The sequence below is a fragment of the Amblyraja radiata genome, chromosome 2 (genome assembly GCF_010909765.2).
Source record: "Amblyraja radiata isolate CabotCenter1 chromosome 2, sAmbRad1.1.pri, whole genome shotgun sequence".
In the NCBI taxonomy this organism is placed as follows: Eukaryota; Metazoa; Chordata; class Chondrichthyes; order Rajiformes; family Rajidae; genus Amblyraja; species Amblyraja radiata.
In genome coordinates this window covers 122,891,126-122,913,164 of record NC_045957.1, presented here as the reverse complement: position 1 = coordinate 122,913,164, position 22,039 = coordinate 122,891,126, and the positions used below count along the sequence as shown (strand labels likewise).

At 48.5% G+C, this 22,039-nt stretch overlaps 1 protein-coding gene across 1 annotated transcript in view; it reads left to right on the top strand.

Moving 5' to 3' along the window:
- myo10 (myosin X) overlaps positions 1–22,039 on the top strand; it is a 204,671-nt gene that overhangs the window by 57,550 nt on the left and 125,082 nt on the right. The window lies entirely within an intron of this gene.

Below are 22,039 nucleotides of genomic sequence, written 5' to 3'. Positions count from 1 at the left end.
CCTTCTTGTTCTTGCCACCAAAGTGGATAACCTCACATTTATCCACATTATACTGCATCTGCCATGCATCTGCCCACTCACCCAACCTGTCCAAGTCACCCTGCAGCCTCCTAGCATCCCCCTCGCAGCTCACACTGCCACCCTCGGTAACTCTTACCAGCTTCCACCGATCGGAACGAATCTTGGTGCAATCTCAGCACAGGAGAACGGTGACTAGGTTGGAGAAAAATCGTAGCACTATCGCGCAAATAGAATGACCGCCAAACCGGAAGATAACAAGATCAGAGTTTTAGTTATGAGTAGAAGATAGAAGATTGTAAATAGCTGAGGTCCCAGCACCGAGCCTTGCGGCACCCCACTATTCACTGCCTGCCATTCTGAAAAGGACCCGTTAATTCCTCTCTTTGCTTCCTGTCTGCCAACCAGTTCTCTATCCATGTCAGCACTCTAACCCCAATACCATGTGCTCTAATTTTGCACACGAATCTCCTGTGTGGGACCTTGTCAAAGGCTTTTTGAAAGTCCAGATACACCACATCCACTGGCTCTCCCTTATCCATTCTACATGTTCCATCTATCTCTCCCTCCAAACCCCATTCCCCTGCCTTCTCCCCATAACCCCGTCACCCGTACTAATCAAGAATCTGTCAATCTCTGGTATGCATCCAATTGTCCATCCACCATTTACTCATAGTTAGATTTGGAGATACAATTGCCCCTCAGGTTCCTATTAAATCTTTCCCCCCTCACCTTAAACCTATGTCCTCTGGTCCTCGATTCCCCTACTCTGGGCAAGAGACTCTGTGCATCTACCCGATCTATTCCCCTCATGATTTTATCCACCTCTATAAGATCAGCCCTCATCCTCCTGCGCTCCAGGGAATAAAGTCCGAGCCTGATCCAATCTCTCCCTATAGCTCAGGCCCTCATGTCCTGGCAACATCCTCGCAAATCTCCTCTGCCTGAAACCGCGTGTTCGATCCCGACCTTGGCTGCTGTCTGTGTGGAGTTTTCACGTTCTCCCCCTTTGATCTCAGTGTGTAGGGAGTGGATGAGAAAGTTGGATAACATAGAACTAGTGCGAACAACTGATCGATCGATCGATGGCCAGCATAGAATGTGGAACAGTGAAAGGCCTGGATAGAGTGGATGTGGAGAGGATGTTTCCACTAGTGGGAGAGTCTAGGACCAGAGGTCACAGCCTCAGAATTAAAGCATGTTCCTTTTGGAAGGAGATGAGGAGGAATTTCTTCATTCTGAGACTGGTGAATCTGTGGAATTCTTTGCCACAGACGACAGTGGAGGCCAAGTCAGTGGATGCTTTTAAGGCGGAGATTGACAGATTCTTGATTATCACGTGTGTCAGGGGTTACGGGGAGGAGGCAGGAGACTGGGGTTGGGAGGGAAGAGATAGATCAGCCATGATTGAATGTCAATAGACAATAGGTGCAGGAGTAGGCCATTCGGCCCTTCGAGCCAGCACCGCCATTCAATGTGATCATGGCTGATCATCCCCAATCAGTACCCCGTTCCTTCCTTCTCCCCATATCCCCGTTATTTTTAAGAGCCCTATCTAGCTCTCTCTTGAAAGCATCCAGAGAACCTGCCTCCACCGCCCTCTGAGGCAGAGAATTCCACAGACTCACCACTCTCTGTGAGAAAAAGTGTTTCCTCGTCTCCGTTCTAAATGGCTTACTCCTTATTCTTAAACTGTGGCCCCTGGTTCTGGACTCCCCCAACATCGGGAACATGTTTCCTGCCTCTAGCGTGTCCAAGCCCTTAACAATCTTATATTTCAATGAGATACCCTCTCACCCTTCTAAACTCCAGAGTATACAAGCCCAGCCGCTCCATTCTCTCAGCATATGACAGTCCCGCCATCCCGGGAATTAACCTTGTCGGAGTAGACTTGATGGGCCGAATGGCCAAATTCTGCTCCTGTCACCTATGAACGTATGGACTGGGTGGGCCGAAGGACCTGTTTCCTTGCTCTGTCTCTGAACCAAACTACAGGAAAGATTCACAGACACACATGAAGGAACTCGACAACGATGATGACTTGAATCATGCAAATTGTGTACTCGTAAAGACTTGCAGCCATTTACAGTCACAGTTGCCCGGCAACACCACTCTGTATTCTGATTGGGTATTTTAAATGTAAACAGGGCCAGTCAACACTTGGGTATGTGGACGGCTGCCTCGCGCTAAATGATAATAAGCTTTTTAAAAAAAAATGAGTCATTCCCGATATCATTAACTGATTTTCTCACTTGCTGAATTGGAGGATCATAGAACACAGAACAGTGAACAAGATAGACACAGAGTGCTGGAGTAACTCAGCGGCTCAGGCAGCATCTGTGGAGAACATGGATAGGTGACATTTTGGGTCGAGACACGGCTTGAGACTGAGAGTCAGGGGAGAGGGTAACGAGAGATATAGACAGTGATATAAAGAGATATAGAACAAATGAATGAAAGATATGCAAAGAAGTAATGATGGACTACTGCTGCACCACCTCCTAAACTGAACTGAACTACAGCACACAGTTGATTTGTACACTCTGGAGTTTAGAAGGATGAGAGGGCATCCCATTGAAACATATAAGATTGTTAAGGGCTTGGACACGCTAGAGGCAGGAAACATGTCACCGATGTTGGGGGAGTCCAGAACCAGGGGCCACAGTTTAAGAATAAGGAGTAAGCCATTTAGAACGGAGACGAGGAAACACTTTTTCTCACAGAGAGTTGTGAGTCTGTGGAATCCTCTGCCTCAGAGGGCGGTGGAGGCAGGTTCTCTGGATGCTTTCAAGAGAGAGCTAGATAGGGCTCTTAAAAATAGTGGAGTCAGGGGATATGGGGAGATGGCAGGAACGGGGTACTGATTGTGGATGATCAACCATGATCACATTGAATGGCTCGAAGGGCCGAATGGCCTACTCGTGCACCTATTGTCTAATAAAGTATAGTGTAAGGGAAATCCGGTGAAGTCTGATTAAAGATAGTTCAAGGGTCACCAATGAGGTAGATAGTTGTTCCGGACTGCTCTCTGGTTGTGGTAGGATTATTCAGTTGCCTGATAACAGTTGAGCTGCTGAACTGAAACCGTGAGGCAGCTTTGGACAGACATAAAATGCTGGAGTAACTCAGCGGGTGAGGCAGCATCTCTGGAGAGACGGAATGGGTGACGTTTTGGGTCGAGACCCTTCTTCAGACTGAGAGTCAAGGGCCTGTCCCACTTGGGCTTCATTTGCGCGTCATTTACGTGACATCGTTTACGCGTCACGACGCACGACGCGCGCACGTGAAGTGAGCATGGCGCACATTCCGCGCGCACGGCGTGTGGTGACGTAGCCAGTTGCGCGCGGTGCCCCAGGATTTTGGGATTCACTAAATCTTCGCCCGCCACCTGCGTGACGCGCAAATGTCGCCCGAGTGGGACAGGCCCTTCAGGGGAGAGGGAGGCACCGAGATAAGGAAGGGTAAGGTGTGGAAACGGGACATCAAAGGGGAGGAAGTTCAAGGACAAAGGAAGAATGGTTCACTTTAGCTAGGAGAAGCTGACAACGAGGTGTACAAAGATAACATTTAAGATGTTGATCGAAACAAAAAGCTGGAGTAACTCAGCGGGACAGGCAGCACCTCTGGAGAGAAGGAATGGGTGACGATTCAGGTCGAGACCCTTCTTCAGATAAAACGTAATCGGGGGTGGGGGGCAGTCAGACTGGTCGGAGAATTAGGGTGGGGGAGGGACGGAGAGGGAGAGGGGAAAGCAAGGGTTACTTGAAGTTAGAGGAATGAATATTCATGCCGCTGGGCTTTGAAGGATGAGCTGTATGTGTTGACTTACTCCGGTCATTTGCATTCGCTGGAATCGGAACAGCTTTAGCATTGAGAATTGTACCTTCCATCGCCTCGAATGAATGAAAGGCTCGGTGGCCTCGCAGAAGAAAGAGCTCTGTGCTCGTTGTGAACTGGCAAGTGATTCTGTTCCGGTTTCTGGTCGGGGAATCCTGTGACAACAACGTTTTCCTTTTTAAAGCCCTCCTTCATCCTCGCGTTTGACATTTAGCTTCAGAGATACGGCGCAGAAAACAGGCCCTTCGGCCCACTGAGTCCGCGCCGACCAGTGACCACCTCCTACATTAACACTATCTTACACACGCAAGGGACCATTTACAATGCTATGGAACGTACAATTTTTACTGAAGCCAATTAACCTACAAACCTGCACGTCTTTGGAGTGTGGGAGGAAACCGGAGCACCCGGAGAAAACCCACCGGAGTTTATTGTCACGTGTACCGAGGTGCAGTGAAAAGCTTTTTGTTGTGTGCTAACCAGTCAGCAGAAAGACAATACGCGATTACACTGATACATAGAAAATAGGTGCAGGAGGAGGCCATTCGGCCCTTCGAGCCAGCACCGCCATTCAATCTGATCATGGCTGATCATCCACAATCAGAACCCCGTTCCTGCCTTCTCCCCAGATCTCTTGATTCCTCTACTCCTAAGAGCGCTATCTAACTCTCTTTTGAATGCATCCAGTAAATCGGCCTCCACAGCCTTCTGAGGCAGAAAATTTCGCAAATTCACAAATTCAAAACAAAAGGTTTTTCCTCATCTCAGTTTTAAACGGCCTACCCCTTATTCTTAAACTGTGGCCCCTGGTTCTGGACGCCCCCAACATGGGGAACATGTTTCCTGCATCTATCCATCCCTCAATAATTTTATATGTTTCTATAAGATGCCCTCTCATCCTTCTAAATTCCAGTGAATACAAGCCCAGTCATTATATTCTTTCATCAAATGACAGTCCCACCATCCCGGGAATTAACCTTATTAGATTAGATTAGATTAGATTAGATTCCTTTTATTGTCATTCAGACCTTTCGGTCTGAACGAAATTTTGTTTCCCTGCAGTCATACATATAATTTTAAAAATGGCAAAAACACACAATCAAAACAAATTTAACATCCACCACAGTGAGTTCACCAAACACCTCCTCACTGTGGTGGAAGGCAAAATCTTAAAGTCTCTGTCTCTTCCCTCTTTGTTCTCCCTCTGCGCCGAGGCGACGGTTCAAACTCTGCGGGTGGTTGCTGCCTCCGCCACAACTCCAGGGTAGAGTCGGGTCTCCGCCGCTGCTGCACTGCACTCAATATAGGGGACCAAAACTGCACACAATACTCCAGGTGTGGTCTCACCTGGGCCCTGTACAACTGTAGAAGGATCTCTTTGCTCCTATAATCAAATCCTCTCGTTATGAAGGCCAACATGCCATTAGCTTTCTTCACTGCCTGCTGTACCTGCAGACTTACTTTCAGTAACTGATGTACAAGGACCCCCAGGTCTCGTTGTTCTTCCCCTTCTCCTAATCTGACACCATTCAGATAATAATCTGCCTTTCGGTCCTTGCCACCAAAGTGGATAACCTCACATTTATCCACATTAAACTGCATCTGCCCACTCCCCCAACCTGTCCAAGTCACCCTGCACTCTCATAGCATCCTCCTCACAGTTTACACTGCCACCCAGCTTTGTGTCATCTGCAAATTTGCTAATGTTACTTTGAATCCCCTCATCTAAATCATTGATGTATATTGTAAATAGCTGCGGTCCCAGCACCGAGCCTTGCGGTACCCCACTAGTCACTGCCTGCCATTCTGAAAGGGACCCGTTAATCCCTACTCTTTGTTTCCTGTCTGCCAGCCAATTTTCTATCCATGTCAGCACTCTACCCCCAATACCATGTACTCTAATTTTGCCCACTAATCTCCTGTGTGGGACCTTATCAAATGCTTTCTGAAAGTCCAGGTACTCTACATCCACTGGCTCTCCCTTGTCCATTTTTCTTCTTACATCTTCAAAACATTCCAGAAGATTAGTCAAGCATGATTTCCCCTTTGTAAATCCATGCTGACTCGGACCGATCCTGTTACTGCTATCCAAATGTGCGGCTATTTCATCTTTTATAGTTGACTCCAGCATCTTCCCCACCACCGATGTCAGGCTAACTGGTCTATAATTCCCTGTTTTCTCTCTCCCGCCTTTCTTAAAAGGTGGGATAACATTAGCTACCTTCCAAACCACAGGATCTGATCCAGAATCTATAGATCATTGGAAAATGATCACCAATGCATCCACGATTTCTAGAGCCACCTCCTTGAGTACCCTGGAATGCAGACCATCAGGCCCAGGGAATTCATCAGCCTTCAGTCCCATCAGTCTACACAACACCACTTCCTGACTAATGTGAATTTCCTTCAGTTCCTCCATCACCCCAGATCCTCTGTCCCCTAATACATCTGGGAGATTGTCTGTGTCTTCCTTAGTGAAGACAGAACCAAAGTACCTGTTCAACTCATCTTCATCTTGCACCTGTTTCTATCTTCAAGGGGCTCACATTTGTTTTAACTAAGTTTTTCCTCTTCACATACCTAAAGAAGCTTTTACTGTCCTTTATATTCGTGGCTAGCTTACCTTCCTACTTCATCTTTTCTCCCCGTATTGCCTTTTAAGTTAACTTTTGTTGATCTTTAAAAGTTTCCCAATCCTCTGGCTTCCCGCTCATCTTTGCTATGTTATACGTCTTCTCTTTAATTTTTATACTGTCCCTGACGTCCCTTGTCAGCCACGGTCGCCCCTTGGAAACTTTCTTCCTCTTTGGAATAAACTGATCCTGCACCTTCTGTATTATTCCTAGAAACACCTGCCATTGCTGTTCCACTGTCATCCCTGCTAGTGTATCTTTCCAGTCAACTTTGGCCAGCTCCTCCCTCATGGCTCCATAGTCCCCTTTGTTTAACTGTAATACTGACGGTTCTAATTTTCCCTTCTCCCTCTCAAATTGCAGATGAAAACGTATCAGATTATGGTCACTACCTCCTTTACCTCGAGTTCCCTTATCAAATCTGGTTTGTTACATAACACTAAATCCAGAATTGCCTTCTCCCTGGTAGGCTCCAATACAAGCTGATCAAAGAATCCATCACGAAGGCACTCTACAAACTCCCTTTCTTGGGGTCCAGTACCAACCTGATTTTCCCAGTCTACCTGCATGTTGAAATCTCCCATAACTACCACAGCATTACTTTTACTACATGCCAATTTTAACTCCTGATTCAACTTGCACCCTATATCCAGGCTACTGTTTGGGGGCCTGTAGATTAGTCCCATTAGGGTCTTTTTACCCTTACAATTCCTTAGTTCTATCCATACTGACTCCACATCTCCTGTTTTAATGTCACCCCTTGCAAGGGACTGAATTTCATTCCTCACCAACAGGGCAACCCCACCCCCTCTGCCCACCTGTCTGTCTTTTCGATAGGAGGTATACCCTTGAATATTCAGTTCCCAGCCCTGGCCCTCTTGCAGCCATGTCTCTGTAATTCCCACAACATCATACTTGCCAATTTCTAACTGAGCCTCAAGCTCGTCCACTTTATTCCTTATACTTCGCGCATTCATATACAACACTTTTAATTCAGTATTCTCCTCCCCTCTCACACCGGTTCCCATTTCACCTGACCACACTCTCTTATCCCTTCTTGAACTTTCCGTCCCATTAATTCAGCAGTCTTTCGTAACTTTTCCTGTATTCTCTTTCCCTTTAATTCCATTCTTATACTCCCAATTTGTCAACCCCCCTCCTCTCCCCCTCCCCCCCCCCCCGCCATTTAGTTTAAACCCACCCATGTAGCACTAGCAATCGATCCATTTACAGTGTACAGATACATGATAATAGAATAACATTTAATGCAAGATAAAGCCAGCAAAGTCTGCCCACGGATAGTCCGAGGGTCACCAATGAGGTAGATAGTAGTTCAGCACCGCTCTCTGGTTGTGGTAGGATGGTTCACTTGCCTGATAACAGCTGGGAAGAAACTGTCACTGAATCTGGAGGTGTGCGCTTTCACACAAGTGTGGGTGGAAGTGTACGACATTTCCACCCTGGGGAAAAAAGATTTTGACTGTCCACCCTATCGAGGCCTCTCATAATCTTCTCAGGTCTCCCCTCAACCTCCGACGTTCCAGAGATACAAATGTGAGATGTGTGGGAAGGAATCGCAGATGCTGGTTTCAATTGAAGATAGACACAAAATTCAGGAGCAACTGAGCGGGACAGGCAGCATCTCTGGAGAGAAGGAAAGGTGACGTTTCGGGTGGATACTGAAGTCATTCAACTTCAGGTTGAGTCTGAAGAAGAGTCTGAGCGGCTGGGCTTGTACCCTCTGGAGTTTAGAAGGATGAGAGGAGATCTTATTGGAACATATAAGATTATTAAGGGTTTGGACACACTAGAGAGAGCTCTTGGATGCTTTCAAGAGAGAGCTAGATAGGGCTCTTAAATATAGCGGAGTCAGGGTATATGGGGAGAAGGCAGGAATGGGGTACTGATTGTGGATGATCAGCCATGATCACATTGAATGGTGGTGCTGGCTCGAAGGGCCGAATGGCCTACTCCTGCACCTATTGTCTATTGTTTAGAGGCAGGAAACATGTTCCCGATGTTGGGGGAGTCCAGAAACAGGGGCCACAGTTTAAGAATAAGGAGTAAGACAATTAAACGGAGACGAAGAAACACTTTTTCCTCACAGAGAGTGGTGAGTCTGTGGAATTTTCTGCCTCAGAGGGCGGTGGAGGCCGGTTCTCTGGATACTTTCAACAGAGAGCTAGATAGGGCTCTTAAAGATAGCGGAGTCAAGGGATATAGGGAGAAGGCAGGAACGGGGTACTGATTGTGGATGATCAGCCATGTTCACATTGAATGGCAGTGCTGGCTCAAAGGGCCGAATGGCCTTCTCCTGCACCTATTGTCTATTGTCTCGAACCGAAAAGTAATCCGCCCGTTCTCGGCAGAGCTACTGCTTGTCCCGCTGAGTTATTCCAGCATTTTGTGTCTGTCTGCGAATGTGAGGTTTGTCCAGAAAGCTGGAACGTATGGATCGAAGAGGGTGAGAGGAAATGACTTGAGTTGTTGTACAGTGTGTGGTTGAATACTTGCGGGCGTGTGTGTGGGTCCGTGGGTGGGATGGGCATTTGGGTGTGGACTGGTGTCGTTTGTGGTCCTATAATCCCAATATAAATCAGTGCAGTCAGCATTACTACTGAGAAACCAAGCTCGCCCGTATACAGACTGCCTCCGACATGGACTACTGATTGTTGGTTTAAAAAAAATATCTTTGAAGATTTCTTTGAAAATTTGTCTTTTTTTAGAAGAATGTAAACTTGGGCTCAGAGGAGACCCTGATAGAAGTATATAAAGTTAAGAGGCAAAGTGGCGGCAGGGTGGCGCAGCGGGTAGAGCTGCTGCCTCACAGCGCCAGAGACCCGGGTTCCATCCTGACTGTGGGCGCTGTCCGTACGGAGTTTGTACGTTTTCCCCGTGACCTGCGTGGGTTTCCTCCGGGTGCTCCGGTTTCCTCCCACACTCCAAAGACGTGCGGGTTTGTAGGTTAACCGTCCCAGAGACAACTAGAGAGCAGTCCTGAGTCACCATCTACCTCATTGGAGACCCACAGACTATCCTTTATTGGACTTTATCTTATAGTAAACATTATTCATGTTATTCCCTTGATCATGTGTCTGAACACTGTAAACGGCTCGATGGTAATCATGTATCGTCTTTCTACTGACTGGGTAGCGCGCAACAAAAGCTTTTCACCGTACCTCGGTACACGTGACAATAAACTCAACTCAAACTTAAACTAATTGACCCAAGTGTGTAGGATAGTGCAAGTGTATGGGGCGATCGCTGGTTGGCGAAGAATCAGTGGGCTGAAGGGCCTGTTTCCATGCTGTATTTCTAGAGTAAAGGCATGGTAGACAGTCAGAATTTTTTCGCCCGGACAGAAATATCAAAGACTGGACGACAGTGTGAGGGGAGAAGATAAAGGAGGTGTGGAGATCAGGCAGCATCTCCGGGGAACATGGATAGGTGACGTTTCACAGAGTGCTGGAGTAACTCAGCGGGTCAGGCAGCATCTGTGGAGAACATGGATAGGTGACGTTTCACAGAGTGCTGGAGTAACTCAGCGGGTCAGGCAGCATCTGTGGAGAACATGGATAGGTGACGTTTCACAGAGTGCTGGAGTAACTCAGCGGGTCAGGCAGCATCTCTGGCGAGAAGGAATGGGCGCCGTTTCTGGTCCAGACCCATGTGCAGGGCAAGATTTTATTTGACAGTGTGATGGAAGGCGCTGCCAGGGGGTGGTGGAGGGAGATACCATAGTGGCGTTTAAGTGACTTTTGGATCAAGCCCGTGGAATGGACATGCAAGGATGTGCATTCTGTGTGGGCATACAAGAGTTGGTCTAGGCATCATGTTTGGCACAGACATTGTGGGCCGAAGGGCCTGTTCTCATGCTGTACTGTTCTATGGTATATGGCCCGCTGAATTCCTCAACCACTTTGTGTTTTGCTCCTGCAGTTCCTTGTGCCACAAACGTTGAATCAGGAGAATGTGATATGCATTTTGGTCAGTTCTGCCATCATAACTGGTTTTATTTTTTATTTTATTCGTTTATTATTGTTATGTGTACCGAGGCACAGTGAAAGCTTTTTTGTTGCCATTTAGAACGGAGATGAGGAAACACTTATTCACACAGAATGTTGTGAATCTGTGGAATTCTCTGTCTCAGAGGGCGGTGGAGGCAGGTTCTCTGGATACTTTCAAGAGAGAGCTAGATAGGGCTTAAAAATAGCGGAGTCAGGGGATATGGGGAGAAGGCAGGAGCGGGGTACTGATTGGGGATGATCAGCCATGATCACATTGAATGTGAAAGCTGGCTCGAAAGACCAAATCGCCTACTCCTGCACCTATTGTCTATTGTCTAAGGCAGGAACTGGGCACTGGTTGGGGATGATAGAAACTTATCGAAACTTACAAAATTCTTAAGGGGTTGGACAGGCTATATGCAGGAAGATTATTCCCGATGTTGGGGAAGTCCAGAACTAGGGGGTCACAGTTTAAGGATAAGAGGGAAGTCTTTTAGGACCGAGATGAGAAAATCATTTTTTACACAGAGAGTGGTGAATATGTGGAATTCTCTGCCACAGATGGTAGTTGAGGCCAGTTCATTGGCTATATTTAAGAGGGAGTTAGATGTGGCCCTTGTGGCTAAAGGGATCAGGTGGTATGGAGAGAAGGCAGGGATGGGATACTGAGTTGGATGATCAGCCATGATCATATCGAATGGCGGTGCAGGGCCGAATGGCCTACTCCTGCACCTATTTTTTATGTCTATGATCAGCCATGATCATATTGAAGTCATGATCACATTGATATAAGTTTAATGCGGATAAATGTGAGGTTATCCACTTTGGTGGCAAAAACAGGAAGGCAGATTACTATCTGAATGGTGTCAAGTTGGGAAAAGGGGAAGTACAACGGGATCTGGGGGTCCTTGTTCATCAGTCAATGAAAGTAAGCATGCAGGTACAGCAGGCAGTGAAGAAAGCGAATGGCATGTTGGCCTTCATAGCAAAAGGAATTGAGTATAGGAGCAAAGAGGTCCTTCTGCAGTTGTACAGAGCCCTAGTGAGACCACACCTGGAGTATTGTCTGCAGTTTTTGTCTCCTAATTTGAGGAAGGACATTTCTGCTATTGAGGGTGTGCCAGGGTGCGACTTGTCCTTGATTATGCTGCTGGCCTTGCCGAGGCAGCGTGAGGTATACGAATTCATGAGGTCATAAGTGATAGGAGCAGAATTGGACCATTCGGCCCATCAAGTCTACTCCGCCATTCAATCGCGGCTGATCTATCTCTCCCTTCTAACCCCATTCTCCTGCCTTCTCCCCATAACCCCCGACACCCGCACTACATGATCGTTCTTGGTTTTTGGCTCCAAACTGTAAGCAAAATTCTATCCAAATCTCATCACTGGAAAATCCCGTTACTCAGTAAGCATAAATCGTCACAAAATATACGGCATAGCATTCCTGCCTTGTTAGTAACTTCCCTAATCTATTGAGAGCAGACAACGTAAACTATCCAGGATCTTTCCCACCCCGGTTATTCCTTCTTCATAATTTCATAAGGTCATAAGTGATATGAGCAGAATTAGGCCATTCGGCCCACAGTCTACGCCACGATTCTATCATGGCTGATCTATCGTTCCCTCTCAACCCCATTCTCTTGCCTTCTCCCCATAACCCCCCGACACCCATACTAACCAAGAATCTGTATATCTTCACCTTAAAAATATCCACTGACTTGGCCTCCAATGAATTTCACAGATTCACCACCCTCTGATTAAAGAAATTCCTCCTCATCTCCTTTCTAAAGGAACGTCCTTTATTTCTGAGGCTGTGACCTCTGGTCCTAGACTCTCCCACTAGTGGAAACATCCTCTCCACATCCAATCTATCCAGGCCTTTCACTGTTCGGTAAGTTTCAACGAGGTCCCCCCCCCCCCCCCCCCCCCCCCCCCCCCCCCCCCCCCCCCCCCCCCCACCCTCTCATACTTCTTCTCCCCGCTCCCGTCCGGCAGAAGGTACAGAAGCTTGAAAGCGCGCACCACCAGACTCGGGAACAGCTTCTTCCCCTCTGTTATCAGGCTTCTGAGCGGTCCTTCTGAACGCTAGGGGTGCTGACCGATCTTCCAATCTACCTCTTTGGACTTTTCTCTTGATGCTGTCAAGCTGGAATGGGTACAGAGAAGATTTACGAGGATGTTGCTAGGACTCGAGGGCCTGAGCCACAGGGAGAGGTTGAGTAGGCTGGGACTCTAGTCCTTGGAGCCCAGGAGAATGAGGGGAGATCTTATAGAGGTGTATAAAATCATGAGAGGAATAGATCGGGTAGACGCACAGAGTCTCTTGCCCAGAGTAGGGGAATCGAGGACCAGAGGACATAGGTTTGTGTGCGAGGAAAGATTTAATAGGTCAATAATAGGTTTGTTGGTTATTAACTTTTTCCAGAGGGAGGTAGGTGTATGGATCAAACAGCCGCAGCAGGTATTAGAAGCAGGTACTAAGGCACATTTGGACAGGTACATGGATAGTTTAGTTTATTGTCACGTGTACCAAGGTACGGTGAAAAGCTTTTGTTGCGTGCTAACCAGTTAGCGGAAAGACAATACATGATCACAATCGAGCCGTCCACAGTGTACAGACTACTGGTGCTGTCTGTACAAAGTTTGTACTTTCTTCCCCGTGACCTGCGTGGGTTTTCTCTGGGTGCTCCGGTTTCCTCCCACACTCCCAAGACGTGCGGGTTTGTTGGTCGACTGGCTTTGGTTAAAAAAAAAAAGGTACATCCTAGCGCGTGTAGGATAATGCTAGCGTATGATCGCAGGTCAGCGCGGACTCGGTGGGCCGAAGGGCCCGTTTCCACGCTGTGTTTCTAAAAGTCCAATGTCTAAAAGTCGACAGTTCTTGTGACTTCTAAATGCGCATTCTGTGAACATTGCAATGTTTCACATTCTCGCCTGGTCTGAAGTCATTTGTCTGCGGAGCGTACAGAAGCTGCATTGTATTGCTGCAGAAAGCATCACATGATGAATTCCAGACCAGTAGTGCATGTTCACTGCAGAACCAGCTGCTGAAAATACCCACAGACTCAAACCCTCACTGCAACAATCTCACATTACACTTGATTTCCCACCACTGCCTGCCTCGATGTAGTTTATTGTCACGTGTACCGGGGGTACAGTCAGTTACTCCAGCAGTTTGTGTCTATCCTCAAGCTCCGTAAGATCATAAGATCTGAAGTGATGGGAGCAGAATTAGGCCATTCGGCCCATCTACTCCACCATTCAATCACGGCTGATCTATCTCTCCCTCCTCACCCCATTCTCCTGTCTTCTGGTAGGTGAAAGGGCCCTGTATCTCTAAATTAAACACTATCCAATAGTGATAGCAGCAGAATTAGGCCATTCGGCCCATCAAGTCTACTCTACCATTCAATCACGGCTGATCAGGGGGTATGGAGAGAAGGCAGGTACGGGATACTGAGTTGGATGATCAGCCATGATCATATTGAATGGCGGTGCAGGCTCGAAGGGCCGAATGGCCTACTCCTGCACCTAATTTCTATGTTTCTATCTATCTCTCCCTCCTAACCCCATTCTCCTGCCTCCTCCCCATAACCTCTGACACCTGTTCTAATCAAGAATCTATCTACCTCCACCTTAAAATATATCCACTGACTTGGCCTCCACAGCCTACTGTTGCAAAGAATCTCACAGATTCACCACCCTCTGACTAAAGAAATTCCTCCTCATCTCCATCCTAAAAGAACATCCTTTAATTCTGAGGCTGTGACCTCTGGTCCTAGACTCTCCCACGAGTGGAAACATCCTCTCCACATCCACTCTATCCAGGCCTTTCACTATTCTGTACGATTCAATGAGGTGTCCCCCTCATCCTTCTAAACTCCAGCGAGTACAGGCCCAGTGCCGACAAACGCTCATCATAGGTAAACCTACACACTCCTGGGTCATTTTTGTAAATCTCCTCTGGACCCTCTCCAGAGCCAGCACATCATTCCTCAGATATGGAGCCCAATAATTGTCCCCAGTGTGTGCAGGAGAGTACATGGGGATCGCTAGCCGCAATGGACTCGGTGGCCGAAGGGCCTGTTTCATCGCTAGCCGGCATGGACTCCAGTGGGCCGAAGGGCCTGTTTCATCGCTAGCCGGCATGGACTCGGTGGGCCCGAAGGGCCTGTTTCATCGCTAGCCGGCATGGACTCGGTGGGCCGAAGGGCCTGTTTCACGCTAGCCTGGACTCAGAAGGGCCTGTTTCATCGCTAGCCGGCATGGACTCAATGGGCCGAAGGGCCTGTTTCATCGCTAGCCGGCATGGACTCGGTGGGCCGAAGGGCCTGTTTCATCGCTAGCCGGCATGGACTCAGTGGGCCGAAGGGCCTGTTTCATCGCTAGCCGGCATGGACTCGGTGGGCCGAAGGGCCTGTTTCATCGCTAGCCGGCATGGACTCGGTGGGCCGAAGGGCCTGTTTCATCGCTAGCCGGCATGGACTCAATGGGCCGAAGGGCCTGTTTCATCGCTAGCCGGCATGGACTCGGTGGGCCGAAGGGCCTGTTTCATCGCTAGCCGGCATGGACTCGGTGGGCCGAAGGGCCTGTTTCCGCGATGTATCTCTAAACTAAACTTTTGAGCTTTCTCCTATTCTCCTTCAAAAAGAGTCCACAAAACTTTGACTGAGTTATTACTGGTTTTGATTCACTTGTACTGTCTGACTGCATTCCTATGAAGTGCCTTGGGACATTTTACTATATTAATTATGAGTCAAAATGATGTGGACTGATGATTTTAAGTGATGAATGAATTGTCTAATGTAGACACAAAGAACTGAAGATTCTGGTTTGCAATGAAAAACCACAGGGGTAGTAACTCAGCGGGTCAGGCAGCATCTGTGGAGAACATGGATAGGTGACGTTTCACAGAGTGCTGGAGTAACTCAGTGGGTCAGGCAGCATCTCTGGAGAACATGGGTAGGTGGCGGTACACAAAGTACTGCAGTAACTCAGCGGGTCAGGCAGCATCTGTGGAGAACATGGATAGGTGACGAATCACAGAGTGCTGGAGTAACTCAGTGGGTCAGGCAGCATCTGTGGAGAACATGGATAGGCAGGGGCGGAAAACCCGGAGGGGCCAGAGGGGACACGTCCCCCCCATGTTTTGAGAGGTGGGCGACATCCCCGCCAGGTTAACCTGCCTGGATTTGCGGGAAATATGGCCAGCGCGGAGAAGCAGCGCTGGTGTCCCGTCAGTCCAGACAGGTCTGTTAGTTAACCCGGTGAGACAGGCAGAGTTGAGCTGCATTTAGCGCTGGACTGAGCCTCCGAAGCCTCGCGCGCGCGTGTGTGAGTGTGCACATGCGTGCACGGCCACCAAAAAATTGTCCCCCGTCCCCTCCATGTTTTGATAGTGAGTGGATAGGTGACGTTGTGGATCGAGACAGTGCTTGAGACTGAGTCAGGGGAGAGGGAAACGAGAGATACAGACGGTGATGTGGAGAGATATAGAACAAATGAATGAAAGAGATGTAACGATGATAAAGGAAACAGGCCATTGTTAGCTGTGGGCTACCACTGCACCACCGTGCCACCCCTCCTAAACTGAACTGTACTACAGACTACACTACACTAGACTCAAGCTAGATGCAGGAAAAATGTTCCCAATGTTGGGCGAGTCCAGAACCAGGGGCCACAGTCTTAGAATAAAGGGGAGGCCATTTAAGACTGAGGTGAGAAAAAACTTTTTCACCCAGAGAGTTGTGAATTTGTGGAATTCCCTGCCACAGAGGGCAGTGGAGGCCAAGTCACTGGATGGATTTAAGAGAGAGTTAGATAGAGCTCTAGGGGCTGGTGGAGTCAAGGGATATGGGGAGAGGGCAGGCACGGGTTATTGATTGGGGATGATCAGCCATGATCACAATGAATGGCGGTGCAGGCTCGAAGGGCCAAACGGCCTCCTCCTGCACCTATTTTCTATGTTTCTACTACACTAGAAGGCACGGTGGCGCAGCAGTAGAGTTGCTGCCTCACTGCGCCAGAGACCCCGGTTCGATCCTGACTACGGGTGCTGTATGTACGGAGTTTGTACGTTCTCCCCGTGACCTGCGCGGGTTTTCTCCGAGTGCTCCGGTTTCCTCCCACGTGCAGGTTTGGAGGTTAATTGGATTCGGTAAAAATTGTAAATTGTAAGCTGTCGCTAGTGTGTAGGATAGTGTTAGTGTGCGGGTCGACCGCTGGTAGATCAACTAGTGGTAGATGGGACATGTTGGTCGGCGTGGGTAAGTTGGGCCGATGGGCCTGTTTCCGCACTCTATGACTCTGCGAACAGACTTCAGAGATAAAGTGCGGGAAGAGGCCATTCAGCCCATCGAGTCCTTGCCGACCAGCGATCCCCGTACACTAACACAATCCTACACGCACTAGGGACAATTTACCGGATAGACAATAGGTGCAAGAGGAGGTAAACATAGTGTAAACTTAGAAACATAGAAAATAGGTGCAAGAGGAGGCCATTCAGCCCTTCAAACCAGCACCGCCATTCAATGTGATCATGGCTGATCATCCACAATCAGTACCCCGTTCCTGCCATCTTTCCCTATCCCCTGACTCCGCTATCTTCAAGAGCCCTATCTAGCCAATTAACCTACAAACCTGCACGTCTTTGGAGTGTGGGGGGGGGGGGGGGGGGGGGGACCGGAGAAAACCCATGCAGATCACGGGGAGAACGTGCAAACTCCGCACAGACAGCCCCAGTAGTCAGGGTCAAAGCTGGGTCTCCGGCGCTGTTGAGGCAGCAACTCTACCGCTGCGCCACCGTGCCGCCTGCTCACATAGCTTACATTAACGATCCCACTGCTGACATTAGGCCGGCTGAATTAATCAGATGGGTTTCGGCCCGAAACGTTGCCTATTTCCTTCGCTCCATAGATGCTGCTGCACCCGCTGAGTTTCTCCAGCATTTTTGTGTACCTTCGATTTTCCAGCATCTGCAGTTCCTTCTTAAACACGGCTGAATTAATTTCCTGTTTCATCCCTCCTGCGAGAGTTGTATAGCACGATGTGCCATCTGGATCGCCAGCATTGCTGGTGGATCCCATAAAGGTTCCGTCATTGTCATCTGTTTCCACTGCTGCCTCTTCTTGCTTTGCTCGGCAAACCACGATCAATTCCATGTGTGGGGCCGACTTTCCTAACATTCAACACAGCAGGGCGACACGCTGGTGCAGCGGTAGAGTTGCCGCCTCACAGCGTCAAGACACCCGGGTTCCATCCCGACGACCGGTGCTGTCTGTACGGAGTTTGCACGTTCTCCCCGTGACCTGCGTGGGTTTTCTCCGGGTGCTCCGGTTTCCTCCCGCACTACAAAGACGTGAGGGTTTGTAGATTAATTGGCTTCCGTTAAAAAAATTGTAAATTGTCCCTATTGTGTAGGATAGTGCTTATGTTTCAGTTGAGTTTATTGTCACGTGTACCGAGGTACAGTGAAAAGCTTTTTTGTTGCGTGCCATCCAGTCAGTGGAAGACAACACATATAGAAACATAGAAATTAGGTGCAGGAGTAGGCCATTCGGCCCTTCGAGCCTGCACCGCCATTCAATATGATCATGGCTGATCATCCAACTCAGTATCCCGTACCTGCCTTCTCTCCATACCCTCTGATCCCCTTAGCCACCAGGGCCACATCTAACTCCCTCTTAAATATAGCCAATGAACTGGCCTTGACTACCCTCTGTGGCAGGGAGTTCCAGAGATTCACCACTCTCTGTGTGAAAAAAGTTCTTCTCATCTCGGTTTTAAAGGATTTCCCCCTTATCCTTAAGCTGTGACCCCTTGTCCTGGACTTCCCCAACATCGGGAGCAATCTTCCTGCATCTAGCCTGTCCAACCCCTTAAAAATTTTGTAAGTTTCTATAAGATCCCGTCTCAATCTCCTAAATTCTAGAGAGTATAAACCAAGTCTATCCAGCCTTTCTTCATAAGACAGTCCTGACATCCCAGGAATCAGTCTGGTGAACCTTCTCTGCACTCCATGGCAATAATGTCCTTCCTCAGATTTGGAGACCAAAACTGTACGCAATACTCCAGGTGTGGTCTCACCAAGACCCTGTACAACTGCAGTAGAACCTCCCTGCTCCTATACTCAAATCCTTTTGCTATGAATGCTAACATACCATTCGCTTTCTTCACTGCCTGCTGCACCTGCATGCCCACTTTCAATGACTGGTGTACCATGACACCCAGGTCTCGCTGCATCTCCCCTTTTCCTAGTCGGCCACCATTTAGATAAAAGTCTGCTTTCCTGTTTTTGCCACCAAAATGGATAACCTCACATTTATCCACATTATACTGCATCTGCCAAACATTTGCCCACTCACCCAACCTATCCAAGTCACCTTGCAGTCTCCTAGCATCCTCCTCACAGCTAACACTGCCCCCCAGCTTAGTGTCATCCGCAAACTTGGAGATATTGCCTTCAATTCCCTCATCCAGATCATTAATATATATTGTAAATAGCTGGGGTCCCAGCACTGAGCCTTGCGGTACCCCACTAGTCACTGCCTGCCATTGTGAAAAGCACCCGTTTACATGATTACAATCGAGCCGTCCACAGTGTGTAGATACACGATAAGGGAGTAACGTTGAGTGCAAGGTAAAGCCAGCAAAGTCCAATCAAGGATAGTCCGAGGATCACCAATGAGGTAGATAGTAGTTCAGCACCGCTCTCTGGTTGTGGTAGGATGGTTTAGTTGCCTGATAACAGCTGGGAAGAAACTGTCCCTGAATCTGGAGGTGTGCGTTTGTTTTCACACTTCTGTACCTCTTGCCTGATGGGTGAGGGGAGAAGAGGGAGTGGCTGGGATGAGACTGGTCCTTGATGATGCTGCTGGCCTTGCCGAGGCAGCGTGAGGTGTAGATGGAGTCGATGGAAGGGAGGTTGGTTTGTGCGATGGTCTGGGCTGCGTCCACAATTGGCTGCAATGGATAAGGAGGGTGATCACAAGGCCACTAGTTATAGGAGCAGAATCAGGCCATTCGGCCCATCAAGTCAAATCCATCATTCAATCACGACTGATCTATCTCTACCTACTAACCCCATTCTCCTGCCTTCTCCCCGTAAACCTCCGACACCTTGCTGGACGGGCCTGGTTTCCACGCCGCATCTCTCGAGTAGAGTAAATATGTTGCCTACACTTAGGAGTATTAGAGAAACAGACGGGCTTTTACGACAGTCTTCGGGCTTGTCTCTGGGGCTGTTGAACAGATGATTGGTGGTGTAAGGCCACCCGGGATCTCTGGCGACCTGCCAGCTTTATCACAGGTGAGGCGGGTGCAATAACTGCATTTAAAACACACATGGACAGTCTTCGACCCAGGATGGTGAGTCATTGAGGCAGGTACTGTACGGTGCAAGGTTTCAAGGTCAGTTTATTGTCACGTCTACTGATTAAGGTGCAGTGATGCAAATTACCATACAGCCATGCTAAAAAAAAAGCGACCAGACACACAACTACATGAAAGTTAATGTAAACATCCACCACAGTGGATTCCCCACGGTCCTCACTGTGATGGAATACAATAGACAATAGACAATAGGTGCAGGAGTGGGCCATTCGGCCCTTCGAGCCAGCACCGCCATTCATCCCCAATCAGTACCCCGTTCCTGCCTTCTCCCCATATCCCCTGACTCCGCTATCTTTAAGAGCCCTATCTAGCTCTCTCTTGAAAGCATCCAGAGAACCTGCCTCCACCGCCCTCTGAGGCAGAGAATTCCACAGACTCACCACTCACTGTGAGAAAAAGTGTTTCCTCGTCTCTGTTCTAAATGGCTTACCCCTTATTCTTAAACTGTGGCCCCTGGTTCTGGACTCCCCCAACATCGGGAACATGTTTCCTGCCTCTAGCGTGTCCAAGCCCTCAACAATCTTATATGTTTCAATGAGATTTCCTCTCATCCTTCTAAACTCCAGAGTGTACAAGCCCAGCCGCTCCATTCTCTCAGCATATGACAGTCCCGCCATCCCGGGAATTAACCTTGTAAATCCACGCTGCACTCCCTCAATAGCAAGAATGTCCTTCCTCATATTAGGGGACCACAACTGCACACAATACTCCAGGTGTGGTCTCACTAGGGCTCTGTACAACTGCAAAGGCGATAAAGCTCAAACTTATTCCTCTTTATCCTCCGGTGGTCGGGGCAGTCGAACCATCCACAGTCGGGGCGGTCAAAGCTCCCGCAGCTTTGGGGCTCCTGAAGTCGGCCTCTAACCAGAGACCGCGAGCTCCGCGATGTTAAAGTCCGCAGGCTCCCGCGGTTGGAGCTCCCCGAAGTCGGTCTCCAGCAGAGGCCTTATAATGTCATGTCGTATGGGATGGGAGCAGAATTAGGCCATTCAGCCCATCAAGTCTACTCCGCCATTCAATCACGGCTGATCTATCTCTCCCTCCTAACCCCATTCTCCTGCCTTCTCCCCATAACCTCTTACACCCGCACTAATCAAGAATCTATCTATCTCTGCCTTAAAAATATCCACTGACTTGGTCTCCACCGCCTTCTGTGGCAATGAATTCCACAGATTCACCACCCTCTGAGTTACAAAATTTCTCCTCACCTGCTTCCTAAAAGAGCGTCCTTTAATTCTGAGGCTATGACCTCTGGTCCTAGACTCTCCCACTAGTGGAAATATCCTCTCCACATCCACTCTATCCAGGCCTTTCACTATTCTGTAAATTTTAATGAGGGGGCCTCGCATCCTTCTAAACTCTATAGAGGCTTTTAAAACAGACACTGTCGACAAATTTAAGGTGAGAGGGGAAAGATTTAAGAAGAAAATAAGGTGCATTTTGACACACAGACTCGGGTTCGATCCTGACTATGGGCGCTGTCTGTACGGAGTTTGTACGTTCTCCCTGTGACCGCGTGGGTTTTCTCCGGGTGCTCTGGTTTCCCCCCACACTCCAAAGACGAGCAGGTTTGTAGGTTAATTGGCTTCGGTAAATGTAAAAATAGTTGCTAGTGGGTGTAGGATGGTGTTAATGTGCAGGGATCGCTGGTCGGCACGGACCCGGTGGGCCGAAGGGCCTGTTTCCGTGCTGTATCTCTAAACTAAACCCATACTAATCAGGAATCTGTCAATTTCTGCCTTAAAAATATCCACTGACTTGGCCTCCACAGCCTTACGTTCAAGGTTGCCGACACATGCGGCAACCGGGTGCAGAACTCAAAGTAATTGGCTTCTGTAAATTGTAAATTGTCCTGTGTGTGTGTGTGTGTGTGTGTGTGTGTGTGTGTGTGTGTGATATTGTGTGTGTGTGATATTGTGTGTGTGTGTGTGTGGGATATTGTGTGTGTGGGATATTGTGTGTGCGTGTGTGTGATATTGCGTGTATGTGTGTGTGTGATATTGCGTGTGTGTGTGTGTGTGGGATATTGCGTGTGTGTGTGTGTGTGTGCGTGTGTAGGATATCGTGTGTGTGGTCGTGGGTCGGCACAGGCTCGGTGGGCCGAAGGGCCTGTTTCCACACTGTATCTTTCAAGCGTAGAGTCTAAATTGTTTA